This window comes from Lepidochelys kempii, chromosome 28, assembly GCF_965140265.1.
Source record: "Lepidochelys kempii isolate rLepKem1 chromosome 28, rLepKem1.hap2, whole genome shotgun sequence".
Lineage (NCBI taxonomy): Eukaryota > Metazoa > Chordata > Testudines > Cheloniidae > Lepidochelys > Lepidochelys kempii.
The window spans coordinates 6016488-6038381 of record NC_133283.1 but is presented as its reverse complement, the minus strand read 5'-3'; the positions used below and the strand labels follow the sequence as shown (position 1 = coordinate 6038381).

General features: G+C 55.6%; 1 pseudogene; it reads right to left on the bottom strand.

The window, feature by feature from the left end:
- The window catches only part of LOC140904192 (uncharacterized), a 187078-nt pseudogene that overhangs the window by 115453 nt on the left and 49731 nt on the right, over window positions 1-21894 (bottom strand).

Here is a 21894-nt window from a genome sequence, read left to right as displayed (position 1 = left end):
TCACTCACCATCCCACCACCTGCTGGGATAGAGAGAGAAACCTCAGGAACAGGAATGGAAAAGGGGAGAGGAAAACAGAGTAAGTGCTGGGGAGACTGGGAAATTTAGTTCCTATTTTTTTCCCAAACTTTTCCCCATAGGGAAGAGAAAACAGATCAATTCTGCTCCCATGTTCTATCCAAACACTCGGGATGACAGGAGGGAGTTACTGCCAGGTATCAGTCAGGATGGGCAGGAAGTCATGATCTCTGCCCTGAGGGTATCACACAAGCTGGGGACAATCCTGAACTGAGAGAGTTCACAAGGTCTTTCCAGGGAATCCCAGCTCCTTCCTTCAGGCACTGACAGCTTTTGAGTTGGTTTAATTGTTCCTCACCTGGGCAGGCACCTCTCAGGATCCCTGGTTCTTCTGAGTCCTGGATTCCTGAGACCCACGGCTCTTCCCCTTTCTCCAGCTGGGAGATCACATCAGGTTTGGAAACTGGAAACCCTGCTCGGGGGAAAGAAAACAAGGGACATCTTGAGAATTCATGGGACACGTGTCAGAAAACAATGTTCTATTATTTTAACCCCAGGCCATTTTAAGGCAGTAAAACACCAGGGCCAGCTCCCAAGTTGCTCAAAGGTGCTGGACTCTCTGCTTTTGGGGTATTTAACAGTCCCCATCCCTCCTGTGAGCACACAGAGCCAGACACTCATCAAACGGCCTCCTAAAATACAGCAACAGTAATTCCATGTCCCAGACAGTGAAGACTCCAGACAGCGGGTAAGTCCCCCTAGAGATGCTTCTTTCTGGCAGAGAAAGGACCAGAGACTATGAGCCATAGGAGAGCTGGAACAGGGGAGTATTCGCTGGTGGGGTTCAACACAGTAAGGAGTAAGAGGGAGCGCAGAGGCCCCAGAATGCCGTATGTCAGAGATATTGTATGTCAGGAAAGCACACTTTGAGGAAATAGGGACTCTAGTGAGCCAGGGGTAATGGAAGGGAGTATGAATATCCCTCAGCGTGTGGACAGCTCCAGTGAATTAGATTCTATCATTGACGCCTTTAATTCCTTTGGGAAAGGAGAAAGAAGCATCAGGCCATGTGCGGCCCATAATGATTAACAGGTTGAGAACCACGGGGCCAGGAGATGCAGAGAGGTGCCTGGACGCTTGCTGGCCCCCGTCTGCCTCGTGTCACTGCTGAGCGTTGCAGGTTGTGCCCAGGAAGGAGCACAAGGATGTGGTCTCACCAGGGGGACGGTCAGCCGTCGGGTGGCAGACATGCTCGGCGTCTCCAGGCTCAGCAAGGGGGAGTGAAAGAATGACTCAGAAGGAATCCTTAGGGAGCGGGTGAAGGGCTGGTAACCGTTGTCGGCTGGCGTGTGCGTGTCTCTCTCTCCATACGCTACACCAGCCCCGCACAGATCGCTGGCCCAGCAGAGCCCAGGAGCACTACCCAGAAAGACCACAGGCTCCGTTCAGTGACGAAGGCGCTCGGAGAGGTTTACTGCCATCTGTCCCCACACCCTTGTCTTACTCGGGGTCGGTGTGTTCCTGACCCATCCCCCAGGAACGTGTTCACATGAATATCTAGTACCTAGCAGGGCCTGTGTTTTATGCCTTGGCCAAGTTCCTGCATCAGACGGTGAACTCATAAGCAAGCACCTGCTTTGTGACGGGGCCTGACTTTGGTTCATAGCACGGGCTTTTGCTCACTTTGATTCAGGCCTCCGGTCTTGCACCAGGCCCAGGGCTCCAAGCTCTCTCGAATACAGGGATATTTTGCACGTCTGTGGTGGTTCGTGTGGAACAGGCTCCGTGTCAGAGCGAAGGCAGCTTCCGTTCCCCACGCCAGACGCGAGCCCGGGCGTGAGACTTTGTGCTATTCCGCTCCTGGGCTCTGTTCCCAGTGCTGTGGGGCAGGGCAGGGCACAGGGCTGGGGCGTGTGTCCCTGGCGTGTCGGGGCGTTGCTGAGACAGGGCAGAGTTAAGGTGGCATTGTGGGGGTGACGTGAACCTGAACTCCTCATTTCCCCTTCTAAGAACCGCGGGGACGGGAACCCTTACCCAGCGAGGTCACCGTCTCGTAGGTCTCCTGCATGACGTCTCTGTAGAGGGCTCTCTGAGCGGGGTCCAGCAGAGCCCCCTCTTCCCTGGTGAAATACACGGCCACCTCCTCGAAGGTCACCGGCCCCTGAAAGAGCAAGAGCCCCCCGCTCAGGACCTGCTGCCCCACTCGCAGCCCCACTAGTCACCGGGGAGCAGGGCCAACTCAGTGCAAACTCTGGGAGGCTCACAGTCAGCAGAGTCCCACCCCCAGCCTGCTCAGAGCAGCCAGGAGGCATCGGGGTGAGGGGAGAAAGAGAGAGACCCTCACCCCTCCAAGAAGAGAAAGGGAAAGAGGGGTCTTCACATTTGCCACACTCCTGCTAGCCAGAGGCCACTACAGGACGTGGAGCCCCCAGCAACGCTCTCCCCGTAGGAATCCCCGTGGCCAGCAGCTGGAAGGGAGGGAAGGGGGCAGCTCCCCTTATCCTCACTGGTGGGTGCCCCCTTCGTAGCAGTCTCTCTGGGATGGGGTGTCCACCCCACACACGCCCTGTGGGGGTTACCGTGGGCCAGAAGGGGCCAATTCACCATATGGGCTGCCCCTGGAGGCGAGCCAGGGATTATAAAGCCTAACCGCAGCTGGGAGAGGGGCTGGCAAGGAGTCGAAACCAGGACGAGCTCCGCAGTCCCTCCCTGGAGGGAGAGGGAGTTGGCCAGGGACAAGTAAGAGAGCCGGGGAAGGGTGAAGCCTGGGGTCCTGCCCTGCACTGGGGAGTCCAACAGGAGCCTGCGAAGGGTGAAGGAGCTGGGGGGGAAGAGAGGAAGCTCTGGAGGGAAACCAGGGCGAGACAAGGAGACAGAGAGGTAGGGTAGGAAGGAGCCTGGGACACAGCACCAGGGTCCGACGCTGAGCAGACCGGGATTGCTGGTCAGAGGGCCCCGGGCTAGAAGCCAGACCAGCAGGACAAGTGGGGTCCCCTAGCAGCCACGGGGACAACCCTGGCCCCCTCCTTTTATCCCCCCTGGCTGTTTCCTGCCCTCTCCCACCTCCAGACCAAACTCCCCACAAGTTCCTCCCTCCTGGGGAGTTTCTGCTCCTCTCCCTCGACCAGGATCCCTACCTGAGCGGGCTCCATGGCCCCTGTTTCCGCTCCCTGTCCCCGGGGAGGCTGGGACCAGCCGGAGCAAGCCCTGGCCAGGGCTCGGCAGCCTGGGAGGGGGAAAGGGGAGGCAGTCAGAGCAGGGCTGAGTTCACCTCACAGCACAGTTCCCCCCCAGGGGCTTTTCCCTGCAGACAAACCTTGTAGCTGGGGCCAGGCTGAGAAAACGCTTGGTCCCGTTTCTATTACCCGGCCCCAGCCCCCTCCCAGCAGCACGAAACTGAGGGAGATTTTGAAACTCTCCCAGTGACACAGACTCTGACCCAAAGGGCAGAAGAGAGCAGAACCGCAGGAGTCATTTGGGGGGATTTCCCCAGGGCCGCCCACACCCCAGCGGGGGCAATAGGGAGAGGAGGGAACTGGCTTCTCCTCTTTCTGCCCCTCACCTTGTTCACCGGGAAGGGAATCTGCCCAGAGATGCTGCAACCAATGTGTCTGGGCGGGTTCGAGTCCTGGGAGTCTCTCTCCCTCTTTCCCCATCTCTCCCCTTCCCTCCGGCCCTTCTCCCTCCCGCTCTGGCTGGGAGAGTCTGATCCGTTGGCTCCCTCCGGGCTGGACCAGCTCCTGCCATCGTTAACAGGAGGGGAAATGGGGGGCCGGAGGGGCTGCATGTGACTTTGCCTGTCCCCAGCCCTTTCCCTGAGGCCTCTCTGAATTATCTGGAGTCTGGCTCAGGAATTGATGTTGGCAGAGCCTGGGGCGGCCCTAGGGGTCTAGTACCAGGGGCAGGGGTGGCAGCAGATTCTTCCCGGTGGGGGGAAATGGGGTGCTAAGGTGAGCGAGACAGAAAATTGGGGGTGGGGGGTCCTGCACTATACATCTTGTGGGCCCGCCTTTATTTTCTTAACCATAAGCACTTAAACGTGTGTTTTATCGATGTTCTGCTCCAAAGGTGAATAAAAAGATACACAGACAGATGGGTTTTAAACTTAGACTAGCAGGGTTGGCAGGAGGTATCTAGTCCAACCCCCTGCTCAAAGCAGGGCTAATCCCCAGCTCCCCCGATCCCCAAATGGCCCCCTCCAGGATTGAACTCACAACCCTGGGTTTAAGCAGGCCAATGCTCAAACCACTGAGCTCTCCCTCCCCAGCTTCAGCTCAGGCACCTCACTGTTGTGACCCTGATTCCCAGAAAATCAACAGGAAAAAACCTAAGGCAATAAATAAATGAACAAACAAATACGAACTTAGGGGAAAACCTACTGGTTAAACCCTAGTAATAGCTAGTTACTTAAAATCAGAGAATGCCCCCGGATGCTATTTTAAAATTAGTCATTTACACATGATCACACCTCCCCATTCTCCGCCTCCCCCCGTTGCTCTTGAGCCGTTCAAGTCGGAGCCGTTTCGGCCGGGGAGGGCGTTGGAACGGGCCCGTCTCAAAAGCAACCGGGGCTGCGACTGGAGGCCGGACCAGATGCTCTCCGGCCTTTGTTCGTCTGCGCCATGTGCATGAAAGTCCTGGATCCTTTGCCATATCTCTGGGTCCCCCCCAGAGCGCGGGTGGGGGGTGGGGGGTCGGGGGGGGCCCAGTAGGTTGCACGTACCAGCCCCTATCGCTGCCGGCAGCAGCAGACAATGAAGGGTGCCAACCCCGTACCAGGCCACCCTCACTTCTGCGTCATGTCTGACCTTTGCATTGGGAGTGGTGGCTATGGGGGGCGGGGGGAGGCTGAGGCAAATTTTGGGGAGTCAGCTGGAGAAGGCCCGCACCTTGGCGAGCGCGGAGGAAGCTTTAGTTAAGGTCACTCCCCAGCACAGACCCTGCTCAGCGCCGGCTCCCCGATCAGCTGCGGCTGAACCGGGAAGCTGAACCCCAATATCCTGAGCGGAGAGAGAGAGAAGCTCTCCCTGCTTCCAGAGGTAATGACACACCCACGCCCCCGCCGCCTCCAGGGGCAGCTGCTGATCTCATTCACTCCCATGTTAATCCGGAGTCACTCCTTGTCCTTCCTCGGGGTGACTCTGGATTAACACGGGTCTCAATGAGACAAGAAACGTGGCTCGGGAGGGATGAGGCCAGAATCCTTTTCAACAGCTGATTGCAGAGGGGTGTGTGTGTGGGTGGGGGGGGGTTTGAATCCTCTTCCCACCTCCCTACATCTGGATGAGAACTCAGGGAAATGACCCTGCCCCCCGCACATTGCAGTGTTACAGCAAAAATGTGTTAATTGCTGACGCTTAGGAAAGTCTGCCGCAGCCCCCCCGTTAACACCGCAATCACAGTCACGAATATTTTGGGGAATCCTAAAATAGCCACAAGTTACCTTAATAACTGATTGATGTCAATGTTAACGAGGGTAAGAGGAACTAAAGAATTTGCCTATGGAAAACGGGCACCCCACATTCAGTGGGGTGTGGAAATACAGATAAGGAAAAGGGGGTGATGCCCGTACACACATCTATCAGCCTTAGTGGGCGTAAACACCCAGCTTGTGCGTGGCGGGGGGGGGTGGAGGATGACACGTCGGGGAACGTCCAACAGACGACCACCTGACGATCCCCTTCCTATTCCAGCGTTCCCCAAGGGGATGTGAGTGGGAACCTATCGATGCTGGACGTTACGTACTTTCCCTCCATCTTCTGTTACGTTCCTACGCTTTGGCCTTTCTTTACCTGCTCGGGGAAATGACGAGCAAACAGACGCGGGATGACCTGTGATTGTATCCCCTCTAAGAGTGGTTCCTCGTGTCCCTCCAGCTAGTGATGTGCCCAGCAGTGGTTTTCACCCTGCCCCAATGGGGAGGCCAAATCCTTAGCGCAAATCACTGCTGTTTGAAATGCCAGTTCGTTATTCCCGTCAATCACACGAGGCTACACAACCAACACCGCCCAGCACCCGCACATTAAACCCAACAGCCAAACATTAGACCCAAGGGCAACAGCCCGAGGGAGACGAGACGATGCTGGGGCACCTGCAGGGGCAGGGAAAGGGTTAAGTGAGAGAGATGCAGACAGACAATCCTGGCAAGTGACCCAGACCCCATGCTGCAGACCCAGGTGACCTCCCCCCTCCACCAAGGTGCCAATCTCACCCGGGGGGAAATGTCTTCCCGACCCCACAGATGGCAAACCCTTTACACCCAGAGCATGTGAGCAAGAACCAGCCAGCCTGAGAGAGAGAAAGCTCGGAGCCACGTCAGGGCACTGGCCCTCCCTGTCCAGTGTCCCGTCTCCAGCCATGGCCGAATCGGACGCTTCAGTGGAAAGAGATGAAAAACAAACCGCCCACAAACTACAGTGTGCGTGTTCCTGACCCCGCAGCTGGCCGATAAAGCTCTGAAAGCGGGAGCTTTTAGGGACACCAGACATGAACTGGAAGGGAGCCGGGGGGCTGCCGAGCCCTGCCCCCACGGTCACAAGCAATTCCAATCATGCGTCACCCTCGGAAATGTGTCCAGCTCTCTCTTAAAACAAACCGAGTTGTTTGCCCACGGAGGGGAGTGAACCCTCATCCCACGGCATCTGGGGGAAAGGGTCCAGCCGACTTCCCGTTAGCCGCTAGGAGACACCGTTCCCCTTAACACGGGGCAGCCCCTAGCTTTGGTGTGTAGCAAATATGGGGCCAGCCACTTTCATCAGTAAACATTTTAGCTGAGACAGAGGGGAAACAAATGATTCTCATATGAGGGGAAAGGTGATTATGGGGGAATTTATCCCCCTGGCAATTTCCAATATAGAGAATGACTCAGGGCAACAGGTTCCCCCCAATCAAAGGAGAAGTTATGGCAATTAAACCGGGGGACACACGCCCAGACTTGAAGGGGACTTTTAATTCATATTTCATAATTACATAGAAAAAAGCAAGGTATCCATGTTCAGTACAGAAAGAGAGAAGGCTGGCAATCTGAGGAATTTGGAATGAATTGCCACAAATTTAAGAGCAAAGTGGGAAAACGGGGGAGGGACTTTAGATTATTGGTTGATAATAGGTAAAGAGGCAAAATTTGAGTAAATTTCTTATCAATATTTTATAAAACAGAGAGAAAAAGTGCAACATTTGGAAGGATTTTATATCAGTATTTAAGAATGTGAAAAAAGGGCAAAATCTGAGGAGATTTAATGTTAACATTTTGTAATTAGAGAAATGGAAAAATCTCAGGGCCTATTCAAATAGTAACATAAAACCGGAGAGAAGAGGGTAGGGGGGAATTGTAGGGTAGATCTCTGTGATGCTGGGAAACCCCCAGCCACCGCTGGCTGAGGGCCCACCACACAGGCCTGACACACTCTTTGCTCCAACACACCATTGTCATGATCGGTATCTAAAAGGTGCCCCGTAAGGCATCATCTGTAAACTGACGACACACTGGTCCCAAATCAGTGTGTGCTCTTTGCATGGGTTGTGTGCAAGGAATTATAGAGATTCGCCGGAATTAGGTTCTTGAAATGTGTTTGGCAAATACCCGGCCTACCCTACACAAGGGAACATGCATTTACTTGACTGACCAGCTTGGTCACAGGCAGAGGACAATGAAAGTACATTGACATAGATGATAAACAAAGCGAGCAAGCAGGGGAGAGAAGCAATTTACAGTCCCGATGGGAGATAGAATTTGCACCCCTCAGAAGCTTTCTAGGCTCTTGAAACACAGACAAGGAACTTTGGGTAATAGAAAGGGGATGAAAGGACATCTGAGTTATCTGTCAGGCAGGGGACAATACAATACAGCACCGTTTGAGACTATGAAAAATGTATCGTCTTGGCCTGGAAGGCCAGAGTAGTTGGAAACTGACTGGGGGTGAGAAACCTGCTTAGACAACACTTGTAACTTGCTGAAATTCAGTTTTAGTCTCTAGAAAACTTGTTTTGTCTGTCACCCTACGGGTCTTCTTTTCTTGCCTAATATCACTTAAGGCAAGGTTTGGACTGGCAGAGACCTGAAAAGTTGGCTGGCAAGGCAAAGTAGTGGGTGTGTCAGGGAGTGGAGACACAACATCACCGTGGCATGAAGGAATGAGCCACCCTCCTACCCCGAGAGAGCCCGCCTCAAAACAGAAAAACACACTGACAGCACCCTCCACACTAGGACCCAGGTGGGGGATCAGCAGACAGTTGCAATGCAGACTCGATGGGGAGCACGCACAGCCTGAAAGAAATCTTTCCCCAGCCCCCTCTGTTGGCCCTCAAACAACCTCCCCAGTCTTGTCAAGCCCATCCTCAGATCAAGATTCCCACAGACCAGCACCCACCAACTCACCCTGCCAGGACAACTGACGCAAACCCTGAAGACGTATCCGCACTGCAGAGACGATCAATATTCCCCACACCAAGAACCATGGGTCCTACACAGGCCTATCACAACATGCGGTGGACTCCATCCAGTGCACTAAACGCCCCAACAGAAATTACGTCTGGCTTCACCCACAGTCATGCTCTTGAATGAACTCACACAGAAAAATAATGAAAGACAAAAACACCCTATCCTCTGTGGAGCAAAAACTTCTCACAAAATGCTCCCTCAATATCTTGCCTCTCAGTCCTGATCCTCAAAAGAAACCTGCAAAACACCTTCAAAAGACAAGCCTGGGAGCTTAAAGTCATAATTTTGCTAGACATTAAAAAATCACAGTCTCAAAAAAAAAAAAAAGAGAAAGAAGATGCTGGTTATAGGTCTCATGAGAACCACCTGTAATCCACGAATTCTCCCATGAGTGCAGTGGTATTAACTGTCCTCTTCAGTCTGAACAGTTTCTGGCAACATGGGTTAATGTCTTATGCTTAACCATCTGTTTCACTCCGAGTATCTTCCCCAGACCTGAAGAAGAGCTCTGTGGAAATCAAAAGCTTGTTTCTTTCACCAATGGAAATTAGTCCAATGAAAGAGATCACCTCACCCACCTAGCCTCTCAGGGTACTTTATCGCAATCCTTGAGAACAGGAGAGAAAACAGGTCAAAACCTAAAAGTCTGAAATCATAAGATAAAAACACCAAGATCAGAGGGATAATAATAATTAGAGGGAAAAGTGGGAAAGTTTGAAAGTTACCTGACTGTACAATAAACAAACGGAAAGGAACAGTTCCCCTCCACCCCGCCGTTCCCAGGGGAAGCAGGGAGCCCTTTGTGAAGGTGTTTTAAGAAGGCCGGGGGTGGGGAGGGGGGGTCTGGAGCAGGAAGGCCCCCTGGCAGTGGGGAGGGGGCAGCAGGATGGGAGGGGCAGGGGACAGGCAGCTGGTGGCTGTGGGGAGCTGCACTGGGCAGATGGGGGGGTTGGGGGGGCGGCAGCAGGGCCTGGTTACGCCACTGAGAAAAATCGCTTCTCCCTTCCCCCCGTGTCCCTCCCATGCCCTGTTGCTGGCAGAGACCGGCCGCCCCGTCCCACCCCAGAGCCAGCCGCGTCTCCAGGCTCCCCTAAGCTGCTCCCACTAACCCCCTTCCGGTTCGGGGGAATGACTCGGGGCGACGATTTCCCACCTGAACAAGGACAATTGGCTGCAGATAAAATGGGTGGGGAAATAGCTCACAACTGAGACTTTAAACTGTGACCTTTGGGAATTAGAAAATGGGGCAAAATCGGAGGACGACTGAGACAGGGACAATCATTGGAGAGAAAAGGGGGGGGCGGGATCGACATGGATTTTATCCCCATATTTTACAATTGGAGGGGAAAGGGGAAGAATTCAGGGGAAATGAATCAGTCTTTGAGACTGAAGTGACAAACCCAGAGAGAAACCCCCCTGCCCCCCCATCTCCGGCCTGTCCAGAGCCAGGTCCAACCTCCCCACCCCCGTTCACACGGTCTGTCCCCTCCCTCCATCTCTGGCTCATTTCTCATCCCTCCCTTCCCGGCCCCTGCACCCCCAGACACATGAAGGGGAACCCCACTGGGGCCCGGTCTCTTGCCCCATCTGACCCCCTCTCCCCTGGGGCAGCCCCTGGCTGGAGCCGGGGGCGGGTGGAGGGGGGCAGCAGGGTCACTGGTGTGAACGCAGCTCGGGGCCCGCCCCAGGTGCGGGAACAACCCGGGGGCCGGTTCCCAGGGGTGGGGGGACCGGGGCCCCCTTGTGCAGAGGCATCTCCCCCCCCCGGCCCTTGGTTAATTACCTGCAGGCTCCAGCCCGGGGCTGCCCAGGGGGCTGGTCCCAGCTGGGGAACGTCCCCCCGGCCGGGCAGGGGGGGGTTAATGACCCCCCAGCACAGACCCCATGGGGGGAGCAGCGCCTTGCATTGCCCAGCCCGGAGCTGCCGCAGGATTTTCCTGCCTCTGCCCCCAGCTGCTCCAGCCCCTTCCCGGGTCTCCTGCAAACACCAGCCCGGGCGGCCGCGTTTGCAAACAGCCAGTGGGGCGGGGGGGTTATTTCCCCTCTCAGAGGACGGGGCATCTTAGCACCCGCTTCCCAGGGCTGGGTCCTGAAAGGCCGCAGGGCACCCCAATGCCCGGACACTGGCTGCCCCTCCCTGTCCGCCGGATCACCCCAAACCCCCGGGTCACACACCGGGGTGGCCCCTTTTGTGGGGTGAGGTGTCTGCATGAAGTCTCCCAGCCGGTCACACACCTGCCCCCCCCCCCAGCCCGCTGCTGGGGTTCCCTGACCCCCTCCCCGGGCACTAAGATACTTTGACTCCTTCTGTTCACTTTGTCAAATGTTGTTTGCAGGACTCTCGGCACCTCATCCATGAGCCTTGGCCAGCGCCCTGCCGCGGGGTGTCGCTGGGCTGTCTACACTTGTATTGGACTAGCAAAGACGCGTAAGAAAATAGCGGCTCGACGTTCTGGCCGTGACCTCTGTTTTTCTAATATAGCACGTCCTGCGTTCTCATTGTGATTTTTGAATTCGGAATTTTTCATTCTACATTTTAATTCTTACTTTTATGGCACACGTTGAGTCTGTTGGATCATGTCACTTCCCCTCTGACTCATTTCCTGGCCTGGTGTCAAAATTTCATTTGCATTTGATGCACCAATGCGGGTTGCCTCTCCCGGCTGTTACTTTGCCTTTCAATCCAGCCCTTCGTGCTTTTGCACGTCACTGCTTGTGTGTGGGACTTGGTTCCCAAATATTCACTAAGGCCCGTGTACGATCTCCTATTAAATCCTTCTCAAAGGCAAAAATACACTGTGATTTCTACTGAGCAGAAGATCGGCCGTACTGCGTCAGACCAAGGGTCCAGCTAACCCAGCGTCCTGGCTTCCAAGAGTGGCCCATGCCAAGTGCCCCAGAGGGAATGAACAGACCAAGGCAATTATCAAGTGATCCACCCCATCGTCCACTCTCAGCTTCTGGCAGTCAGAGGCTTAGGGACGTCCAGAGAATGAGGATACATCCCTGGCCATCCTGGCTAATAGCTATTGATGGGGTCTACCCTCCAGTAACTTCTCATTCTTTTTTGAACCCAGTTATAGTTTTGGCCTTCACAACCTAATGAACACACATCTACAACCTAGGGTGACCAGATGTCCCGATTTTATAGGGACAGTCCCGATTTTTGGATCTTTTTCTTATATAGGCTTATTACCCCCGTCCCGATTTTTCACACTTGCTGTCTGGTCATCCTACTACAACCCCAAGATTGCTCGATAACCACAAGCGGTCAAAATGTCATGATTTGTACACCCTCAAGTCATGAACTTATAAAAAAAAAAAAAAAAGAGAAATAAATGATATCCGTTTCTTTTTATGCGGCTCTTTGCCCAGATCCACAAACGTAGGAGCCTAATACCTGAGGGAGTCTTGGCCTAGCCTCGTACTTTCCCCGTTACCTCTCCTAAAGAATTCGTACCCCTCAGGCCATATCTACATGACAGACTTACGTTAACTCAGGTTACGTGCATATGCCTACTTGACTCCTTGGGGGACTGTACTCGCCAGGAGCATTTGTACTGATGCAGAATGTGGTGCATTGTGGGTAGGTATCCCACCGTGCAACTCGCCACTGTCCACTGCACTGTATTTTGGAAAATTTTAGCGACGCACGCCAGGGCCCAACCAGGTTGCACAGGAGCGACTGGGAGCATGGGATCAACTTCCCATAATGCAATGTTCACCGTCCCACCATTTTCTACATCTCCCATAATTTTCACACCTTTTTTCCTAAGTCCCACAGACCTGCGTGACCCTCCTCGCTGGCTGCCATCTCTAAGAGCAGCATGGAGCCCACACAGCTCTGCCTTAGTGTTACGAGCGTTGCGAGCCCAGGGCGCACGATCCTGCAATATTTTGAGAGCCGCGAGAATAGATGTGGGAGAGATGATGATTCTGTGCAGAACAGACTGCTGGGAGACACAGCGACAACCAATTCGAGCTTGTCACCGGTCAGTCAGAGACCTCGACTAAATACAAGTGGAATAGATCTGGTCATCAAAAGTAGTTAATATTCCATGTTATGCGGCCGGCGAGCACCCCTCTCATCGATGGTGAGTTAGCGGGTTACAGATGGTTGTCTCTTACAACTCCAGGTAAAGGGAACTGGAGCGAGGACTCAGATCCTTTTGCTGTCCAGTTCCATCAGGGCAGTGCAAAAGCCAGGAAAGTTCCCCACAATAGCGGGACGATTGGCCCCCCTTCCATAATTGGCGTCACGAACAGGATCCTAACCGAAGGATTGCATTCTGGTAGCACTGTCTGGTTGAGAACCCTACAATGGCTGGAATTGAAGAACTACGGGCCCAGTTTGCTGAACTTCAGTTCAAATTATTGGACAATGCTGAGGCATTATGACAAGCTAGACCTGAGCAGGGAAAAGTTTTATCTTTGGCCAAGGTGGTGACAGACCAGCTGCTGCAGCTAAGAAGCCTCTTACAATTTATGCTCCAGGAGACGAAGATATCTGAGCTCAGCGGCTTCCCAGCAAAGCCAGGGGACATCACGAGAGAGGAATGGATTAGAAGTGGATGGAGACAAAGTGTCCCTGGGAACCAGACTCAAGGAATTCAGTGAGTGGACACAGAATCCAGCTGGGGCCATTTGGATCGCTGCATGCATCCTCCAGGAGAGATTGAGCCAGGACTCACAATGCAGATATGGGCCTGAAAGACCAGTCAGTGTTGGGGCTCCGGGATGACTCCCTCTGCCATGAAGTGAAGAGGAGGTTGAAAGAAAAGCCCATTAAGAAGTTCCATGAACTCATGCAAGCTGCCATTATATGGTCCTCAGAAGAGGAAGTTCCCACGGAAATCCTTGGAAAGGCCTAACAAAACTGTTTATGAATGTTTTGAAGGAGAATAAAATAAAGCTCCAGGACTGCCGTGGCCAAGGCTATGACAACCGTGCGCACGTGAAGGGAAGAAACAGTGGCATCCAGGCGAGGATCTGAATACAAGAGCTTTCTTCATGCCTTGTGGCTGCCCTTCCCGTCCTGTTCTCAGCACCAGCAGATCCTCATGGACAATGTTACAAATCTGACTGTGAAGCTGCCAAGCCACGCTCGCTGGGAAAGCCGCATTGACAGCAAAAGGCCAGTGGGTGTCAAGTGACTGAGGTTTACGACGACCTGATGGAACTGATGCAGTCGAGTAAAGCCGAGGCCAGAATCCAAAACCTGGCAAAGCAGGTCACTGACTTCAAACGGTCTGGTCTCCGTCATGGTTTGGCATGATAGACTGTTCCAAGTAAATGTTGTAAGCAAGGCATTACAGACTCAGTCGACGGACTTCACGACCCCTACTACTTTGAGGAGAAGCTGCCTTGATTTCGCTGTGGCCTACAGAGACCACGGATTTGAAGACCCCTGCTGCCAAAGAAACGGTGGAAAACTTAGGAGTTGAGCCAGTCTTCAGGGAAACTCGTATTCATTGGAAGAAGAGACCGTTTGGTTATGATGGGTAGAGATGAGGTGATGGGAAGCTCAGAAGAAAAATTCAAGAGGGTTTTTTTTTGTTGTTCTCTTGTTGAACCGGCTCAAGTGTCCATCGAAGAAAGGTTCGGACAAATGAGGCACCCCAAAAGGGCCTGGGAGGTTTTGTCTGACCTTAATAACCTGCCGGCGGACAGGAAAACATTCTTCAATAATTGTACAGGCCTTCACTGGACGCTGACACATGGGGAACGCTCGGACGTCAACGATAAAGACCCCTATGTCGAACTGGACAACGTCCGTCACATTTTGAAGCACGGGGAGCTCTCTCCACTCCAGGTTCTCCACTTCGCTCACGGCGCGGAGCTGAAGGACACTTTTCCTAATGGGTGGAGAGCTCTGAGGCTTCTGCTCACACCGCCGGTCGCAGTCGCGAGTGGTGAGTGCCGCTTTTTAAAGCTCAGGCTCCTTAAAACATATCTTTGATCGACGATGGCTGACGAGAGACTGACATCGCTTGCTATTTTACTGCTTGGAAATGCCATTGGCCAGTCTTTGGAGCTCTCCGACACCGTGTTTCAGGTCGCAAGGGCAAAGGCGAGAAAAGCGGCCTTTTGAACGAAAGGACTAGGGCAGGGTTTCTCAGACTTCATTGCCCCGAGACCTCCTTCTGACTACAAAAATTACTACAAGACCCCAGAAAGGGAACCGAAGCCTGAGCCCCCTCACCCTGGGGAGTAGGGGTGCCGAAGCTTGAGGGCTTCATCGCCGGGCGGTGGGGCTTGGACTTTGACTTGAGCCCTGGGCCCCAGCGAGTTTAACGACAGCCCTGGCGACTCCATTAAAATGGAGTCCCGACCCACAGTTTGAGAATCACTGGACTCGGGTTAACAGTCTAACCCTGCCACCTACTCGAACGTTATTTAATACTGGTCCACCCCAGTGTTGATGCCCCTTTCCATGTCTGGATGTTAGCACATTCCAGTTATTCTTATAATTTAAAAGTTTCTAGACACTTAGAAGACATAGGACTTAGAAGACATTTTTTTTATTTGCTTATCTATGGCATGAATAAATACAGAGTTACAGATCCTGGCGTGCAAACGTATCACCTTATATGACAGGGATAAACCACGCATGCAAATTGTGCCTCAACGTTGTGACGTGGGCTAAGAATTATAACATTCAAAAACCAGTCGGAGAACACTTCAGCCTCTCTGTAATCACTCGATTACAGACCCAAAAGTGGCAATTCTTCAACAAAAAAACCTTCAGAAACAGACTCCAAGGAGAGACTGCTGAATTGGAATTAATTTGCAAACTGGACACCATTAACTTAGGCTTGAATAAGGACTGGGAGTGGATGGGTCATTACACAAAGTAAAACTATTTTTAAGGCCCGGCTTGACAAAGCCCCAGCTGGGATGATTTAGCTGGGGACTGGTCCTGCTTTGAGCAGGGGGTTGGACTAGATGGCCTCCTGAGGTCCCTTCCAGCCCTGATCTTCTATGACTCTATGATTCCCCATGTTTATTCCCCCCTCCCCAGCCCCCCAGCTGTTCCTCAGACGTCCTTGTCAACTGCTGGGAACGGCCCACCTTGATTATCACTACAAAAGGGTTTTTTTCTCTCCCGCTGGTAATAGCTCACCTTACCTGATCACTCTCATTACAGTGTGTATGGTAACCCCCATTGTTTCATGTTCTCTGTGTATATAAATCTCAGCGCTGTACTGTCCACGGCACACATCCGATGAAGTGAGCTGTAGCTCACGAAAGCTCATGCTCAAATAAATGGGTTCGTCTCTAAGGTGCCTTTTCTTTTTGCGGATACAGACTAGCACGGCTGCTATTCTGAACCCAATAAATAATAAGGCATTCAAAAGTTTAACACATGGAGGGAGGTAGCCAAAGATGGTTCTCACGTGGGGCATCATTTGGTCTTGGGACAGCCCTGCCCTGGGTGACAGAAGAGACAGAGAACTTCGGGTGTCCAAGCAGCCATGCAAAGAAAATTGTTTCTGTCTGCAACTGCGGAGGAGGGAAATGAAAGAGCCACACGGTGGCACCATAAATTAAGGAACGAGCGTAAAGGCCTCAGAACGGCTCCCTGGGAGAACTGAATTACTCCATTCACCTGGGACTAAAGAGACACTGGGTCCTTCCAAGGAGACACTGGGGTTTTAGCCCACGAGAGCTGATGCCCGAATAAGTTTGTTCGTCTCTAAGGTGCCACAAGGCCGCCTCGTTGTTGTTGCGGGTACAGACTAACACGGCTGCCGCTCTGAAACTTGGGAAATCACGATATTACGTCAGACCTGGGGGTGCGGGGGGTCCGGCTTCTTTCTCTCTCTGCAGCAAAGTGACCTTGATTCCCAGGAAGGGAGAAAAGGCCTGGGGCTGCCGTGAGCGGCATGCTGGGGTCCCCTGGGTAGGGTGATCACACCTCAGGGTTTTCTGGACATTGCCTCTCTCTTGAGCCCCTGTCCGGGGGGGTTTTCAGGGTCTAGTTTTTGGGCCGCTCAGCAAGGGCCCCGATTGGTCCCCGTCCCGACGGCTCCCTCCCTGGCATCTGCACTTGATTGGTCCGGTTCCCCTGCAGCCCCAGCCCCCAGAGAGATGCCCTGCTCCCGGCCCTGGGGAGGGCGTGGGACCCCCCAGTCCGGCCACCTCCAGTGAGCACCCAGGCCACCGATACCTCCTCCAGCTCCCCCAACTCTGCCCCCTCCCCCCGTGTCCTCTTTCGGGGAACCTGGGACCCCGAGCAGATCCTGGGCCTGGAGCCCGGCTCGGCTGCAGAGCTCGGAGCCGGGGGCCGCCGGGAGGTGTGACTGGGGGTCAGAGCCGGGCTGTGGGGTGGGGGTCGTGGGGCTGCTTCGAGCTGGGAGTTTGGGGGTGTCGGTGTGAGGGGGCAGAGGTGGGAGTCTGGGGGCGTCGGTGAGGGGGGGGCAGAGGTGGGAGTTTGGGGGGGTGTCGGTGTGAGGGGGCAGAGGTGGGAGTCTGGGGGTGTTGGTGGGGGGGCAGAGGTGGGAGTCTGGGGGGGCGTCAGTGTGAGGGGGCAGAGGTGGGAGTCTGGGGGGGCAGCAGTGTGAGGGGGCAGAGGTGGAAGTTTGGGGGTGTCGGTGGGGGGACAGAGGTGGGAGTTTGGGGGGGCGTCGGTGTGAGGGGACAGAGGTGGGAGTCTGGGGGTGTCAGTGTGAGGGGGCAGAGGTGGGAGTTTGGGGGTGCATCGGTGAGGGGAGGCAGAGGTGGGAGTCTGGGGGGGCGTCGGTGTGAGGGGGCAGAGGTGGGAGTTTGGGGGTGTCAGTGTGAGGGGGCAGAGGTGGGAGTTTGGGGGTGCATCGGTGAGGGGGGGCAGAGGTGGGAGTTTGGCGGTGTTGGCGTGGGGGGGCAAAGCTGGGAGTCTGGGGGTGTTGGTGGGGGGGCAGAGGTGGGAGTTTGGGGGGGCATCAGTGAGGGGGGCAGAGCTGGGAGTTTGGGGGGGCGTCGGTGAGGGGGGGCAGAGGTGGGAGTCTGGGGGTGTCGGTGAGGGGCAGAGCTGAGAGTTTGGGGGCGTCTGTGTGAGGGGGCAGAGCTGAGAGTTTGGGGGCGTCTGTGTGAGGGGGCAGAGCTGAGAGTTTGGGGGCGTCTGTGTGAGGGGGCAGAGCTGAGAGTCTGGGGGCGTCGGTGGGGGGCAGAGCTGGGAGTTTGGGGCTAGGTAGCTGTGTTAATTTCAGTGCTGGATCTGAATTGTTAGGGGGTGAGGGCAGGGGGGTGGTTGGCGGGGGGAAGGGGGGCACCTGCCAGCTGGGAGGTGCTTTGCAGCCCTTTGTAACCCCACCTCCCCCGGGGGCAAGAGAGGAGCCCCCAAAGCCGGTCCCCGCAGGTCTAGAGTCGCATCTCAGCCCGGGCCCCACAGCGCGTCTGTGGGTCCCTCTCACTCCTCCCCCCCAGGCGCAGAATGGCTCTTGTCATGTGCCCCAAGGCAGGGCTGGGACAGGGTGGGGGTGCAGGGGGTGCGGGCTCTGGGGGGGGCCAGGGATGTGGGGCTCTGGGCTGGGACAGGGTTGGGGTGCAGGGGGTGAGGGCTCCGGCTGGGGGTTCGGGCTCTGGGGGTGGGGCCGGGGATGTGGGGCTCAGGGCTGGGACAGGGTGGGGGTGCAGGGGGTGAGGGCTCTGGCTGGGGGCACGGGCTCTGGGGGTGGGGCCGGGGATGTGGGGCTCAGGGCTGGGACAAGGCCGGGGGAGGGGCAGGTTTCGGGGGGGGGCGGGGAGGGGGGGTCCCGCGGCACTAAATAGGCTGATGCACGGCCGTGCAGCTCGCAGGGAACTTTGGTCCCGGATGCTGCAACCCCGAAACCTTCTCTCCTGCCCTGTCAACGCCTCTCTGCATTGCACTTGGAGGGCGAAATCCTCTCCCGCCTGCAGAGGCCCCGCGCCAGGCCTAAGGCCCCCAGGTTAATGGGTTACTGGGGCTGGGGGGCTTGCGGGGGGCTCTCAAGGCAGAGAAACGTTTTCTTCCTGTAAAGTGGCCGGGGAGAAACTTTCCCCCTGTGGCCAGGGATTGCTGGGGAGAGCAACTGGCCCTGCCGGTGGGGACGGGGGGGAGACGGCAGCTGGTCTCTGAACCGGACCCCGCGGGTCTGAAATTCCCCTAAATACCAGAGGCTCCCCTGGTGATTCCCTGCCGAGCAGGAGGCTTCCCCAGCCTGGGACGCCCCCTCTGACGGCCTCTCCTTCCTCTCCTCTCCAGGGTGCTGGGAGCTCTGGGGGCAGGTAAGTCCTGGGCTCGGTCTCCCTCCCGCCGTGGCACTGAATACAGGGCGACCCCGGCAGCGTGACACGCCGGCTTCGAGCCTGCGATTCTGTGTCCCCTCGCGGCTGCCCAGTACCCTCCGACGGCGGAGACGGTCCCCCCAGGGCCGTCAGCCGTACGGGCCCGGGGCCGGACCCGGCCTGGCCGGTGTCTTTCTGTGGCCCCATCCCGTAGTCACATTGCGCAGGGTCTCCGCTTGCATTGTTTTACAGGTAAGTTTCTAGCCCTCCTGGTTACAAAGAAACCCTCCCAAATGGGAAGCCCTCTCTTTCGGGGTCGGCCAACGGCCTGAAACAGCGGCTCAGGGAGGCATGAATGCCCCTGCCCTCTGCTCAGCCCGTCGGGCTGCCAGCCCCAGTGAGGACTCGCCCTCGTCCCTGGCTGCTGAGCTGAGCAGACGGATCAGGGAGGGGGCGGGAGGGAAGCCCTTGCGGGGTGGGAATAGGGGATTGCCGTGGCGGGGCGGGGGGGGCAAGAGCAGAGGAGAGACACAAGGACAAGGCAGCAAGAGATAAATGGAGAAAGGAGGGTGGGAAAGGAACGGAAACAAAGGGTAGCAAGAGCTGGGGGGCACGGGAAGAGGCGATCTTCCCGCAGCGTGATATTGATTATGATAGTAAATCACTAAAATGTCATTTCCTCTCCAAAGGGCAGCATCTCCCCTTGTTCTTTGTGCCTGGGTGTCCCGCGGAGAGCAGTGGGTGCCCTGCTGTGAAGGGAGGTGGGGCGCAGAGTCCTGGCCCGCTGATCGTAACAGACAGTGGGTCGGACAGCCCAGGGTTACGGCTTTCACTGAGGGGCTCCGGGTGTTGAAGGCCCCACGTTCATTCGGGCCTTTCCGTCTCCACCCTGAGCATGTGGGATGCACCCACTCTTTGGTCCGGCTCCTCCCTTTGCACGTAATCCCGATGCTGGAGCCCCTCGGTGCTGGAATATCCCAGGGTGGGAGGCGGGTCGGCTCCCCACCGAACCAGAGCGCCCTGGAGAAAGCCCCTGAACCTGTCTCCGTTCCGTGCCCCAAAGTTTCCCCACATCCCATCTCTCTGGGCCCACGGATGGCCCAGGGCTGAGGGCTGGTGACTCGCTAGAACAGTGCCCATCTCGGGCTACGAAGCTCAGATCCAGGTTTGCTGGAGTTTGGGGGTTGCTGGGCTCCGGGTTTGGGGATCCGGGCCCGTTTCTCACCCCTCCCTCTTTCCCCGGCAGGGAGGACGGGGCGTTTCGGGAGCCGGAGCCGGGGTTTGGGGAGCTGGAGAGGAGGCTCAGCGATTTCTCTCTGACAAGTGCCGTCCTGCAGCAGGTCCTGCGGGGATTCAAAGGTGAGTGGGAGTCTGGGGGTGGCGTCTCCTCTGGTTAGAGCGACCCCAGCCCTGGGGAGGAGTCGGGGACTCTCGGGATGTCACTGACCCCGGGCTCCATCTCGCAGCCCCAGCTCCGCGAGTCGCCCTTCCCCATGGGAGTCGCCCTGTGGGGCTGGCTCTGTCCGCAGCGGCTGCGTTGTGGGCCTCGGTCTGTGTCCCCGTCCCGTAGTTTAAAGCGGTTCCATTAATAACCAAAGGGGATTTCTCTATGAACGCGAGGGACTGAATCCTCACCTCTCCCGTCCTCTCCTTCCCCTAGAGACGCTGCGACGGGAGCTGGGGAGCGACGCAGGTACGTGTCCATTTCTGACGGGCCGGGGGGAGATTTCACACCAATAACCATGTTCGCGGCACGGCATCACGGCCTCCAGCCCCCATGTGCCCCTGGAAAGGGTGGAACAACGTGACGCCGGGTGAGCCCCAGGACTGGTTCGCTCCTGCTGTGCGTCCAATGGGGATTCAGAGCGAATCCGGAGCTCAGGGGGGTGGTTCCCTTTTGGGAAGAGGAACAACGCCCGGCGTGGTGTGAAAAATGGGATGAGGCAGGAACAAAACAGCCATACATCGAGGACTCTGACCGCTTTAATGAGTGAGCGGCAGTGGTCAGAGGTGGGCAGCCAAGTCTCAGGAGTGAGGCCGGGTGGAGCCCAGCTTTGCCCTATTTAAACGAACGCTGGCTGAAGCCATCCATCCCGCACACAGACCGGCTGCGAATGGTCCTTACGAATGAGGAGGGAGCTGCTGTCGCACGTGTTCGTGTTTCCTCACACTTTTCACACTGGTGACCCCCGGCTTTTTTTGCAGTCCCCTCACACTGAATGCGAAACGAGAATAAAACACCGATCAAGGCTGATCCTCCATAACTTGCATGGGTGCATTGCAAGAGGCTGACCGAGAACAGTTGTTCTTGGGGGCTAAAAGTGCAGGAAGTCAGGGGAAATGAGATTTTCTTTGCTTAAGATGCCAGTAAAGCTAATAAAGTGCAGAGTCCTGCCCTTCAGACGGAAGAATCCCAGGCACCGCTACGGGCTGGGGACCGAATGGCTCGGCAGCAGTTCTGCAGAAAAGGACCTAGGGGTGACAGTGGACGAGAAGCTGGATATGAGTCAGCAGGGTGCCCTTGTTGCCAAGAAGGCCAATGGCATTTTGGGATGTATAAGTAGGGGCATAGCGAGCAGATCGAGGGACGTGATCGTCCCCCTCTACTCAACATGGGGGAGGCCTCATCTGGAGTACTGTGTCCAGTTTTGGGCCCCACACTACAAGAAGGATGTGGATAAATTGGAGAGAGAGTCCAGCGGAGGGCAATGAAAATCATTATGGGGCTGGGGCACGTGGCTTAGGAGGAAGGACTGAGGGAACTGGGGATGTTTAGCCTGCAGAAGAGAAGAATGAGGGGGGATTTGATAGCTGCTTTCAACTACCTGAAAGGGGGTTCCAAAGAGGATGGATCTAGACTGTTCTCAGTGGTAGCTGACGACAGGACAAGGAGTAATGGTCTCAAGTTGCAGTGGGGGAGGTTTAGGTTGGATATTAGGAAAAACATTTTCACTAGGAGGGTGGTGAAACACTGGAATGTGTTACCTAGGGAGGTGGCGGAATCTCCTTCCTTAGATATTTTTAAGGTCAGGCGTGACAAAGCCCTGGCTGGGATGATTTAGTTGGGGATGGGTCCTGCTTTGAGCAGGGGGTGGGACTAGATGACCTCCTGAGGTCCCTTCCAACCCTGATCTTCTGTGATTCTAAATCTTTCAATATCTCACGGCCCATCTGATTGCCTGTCCTAAAGTCCGTTCTGAAATCCGCCC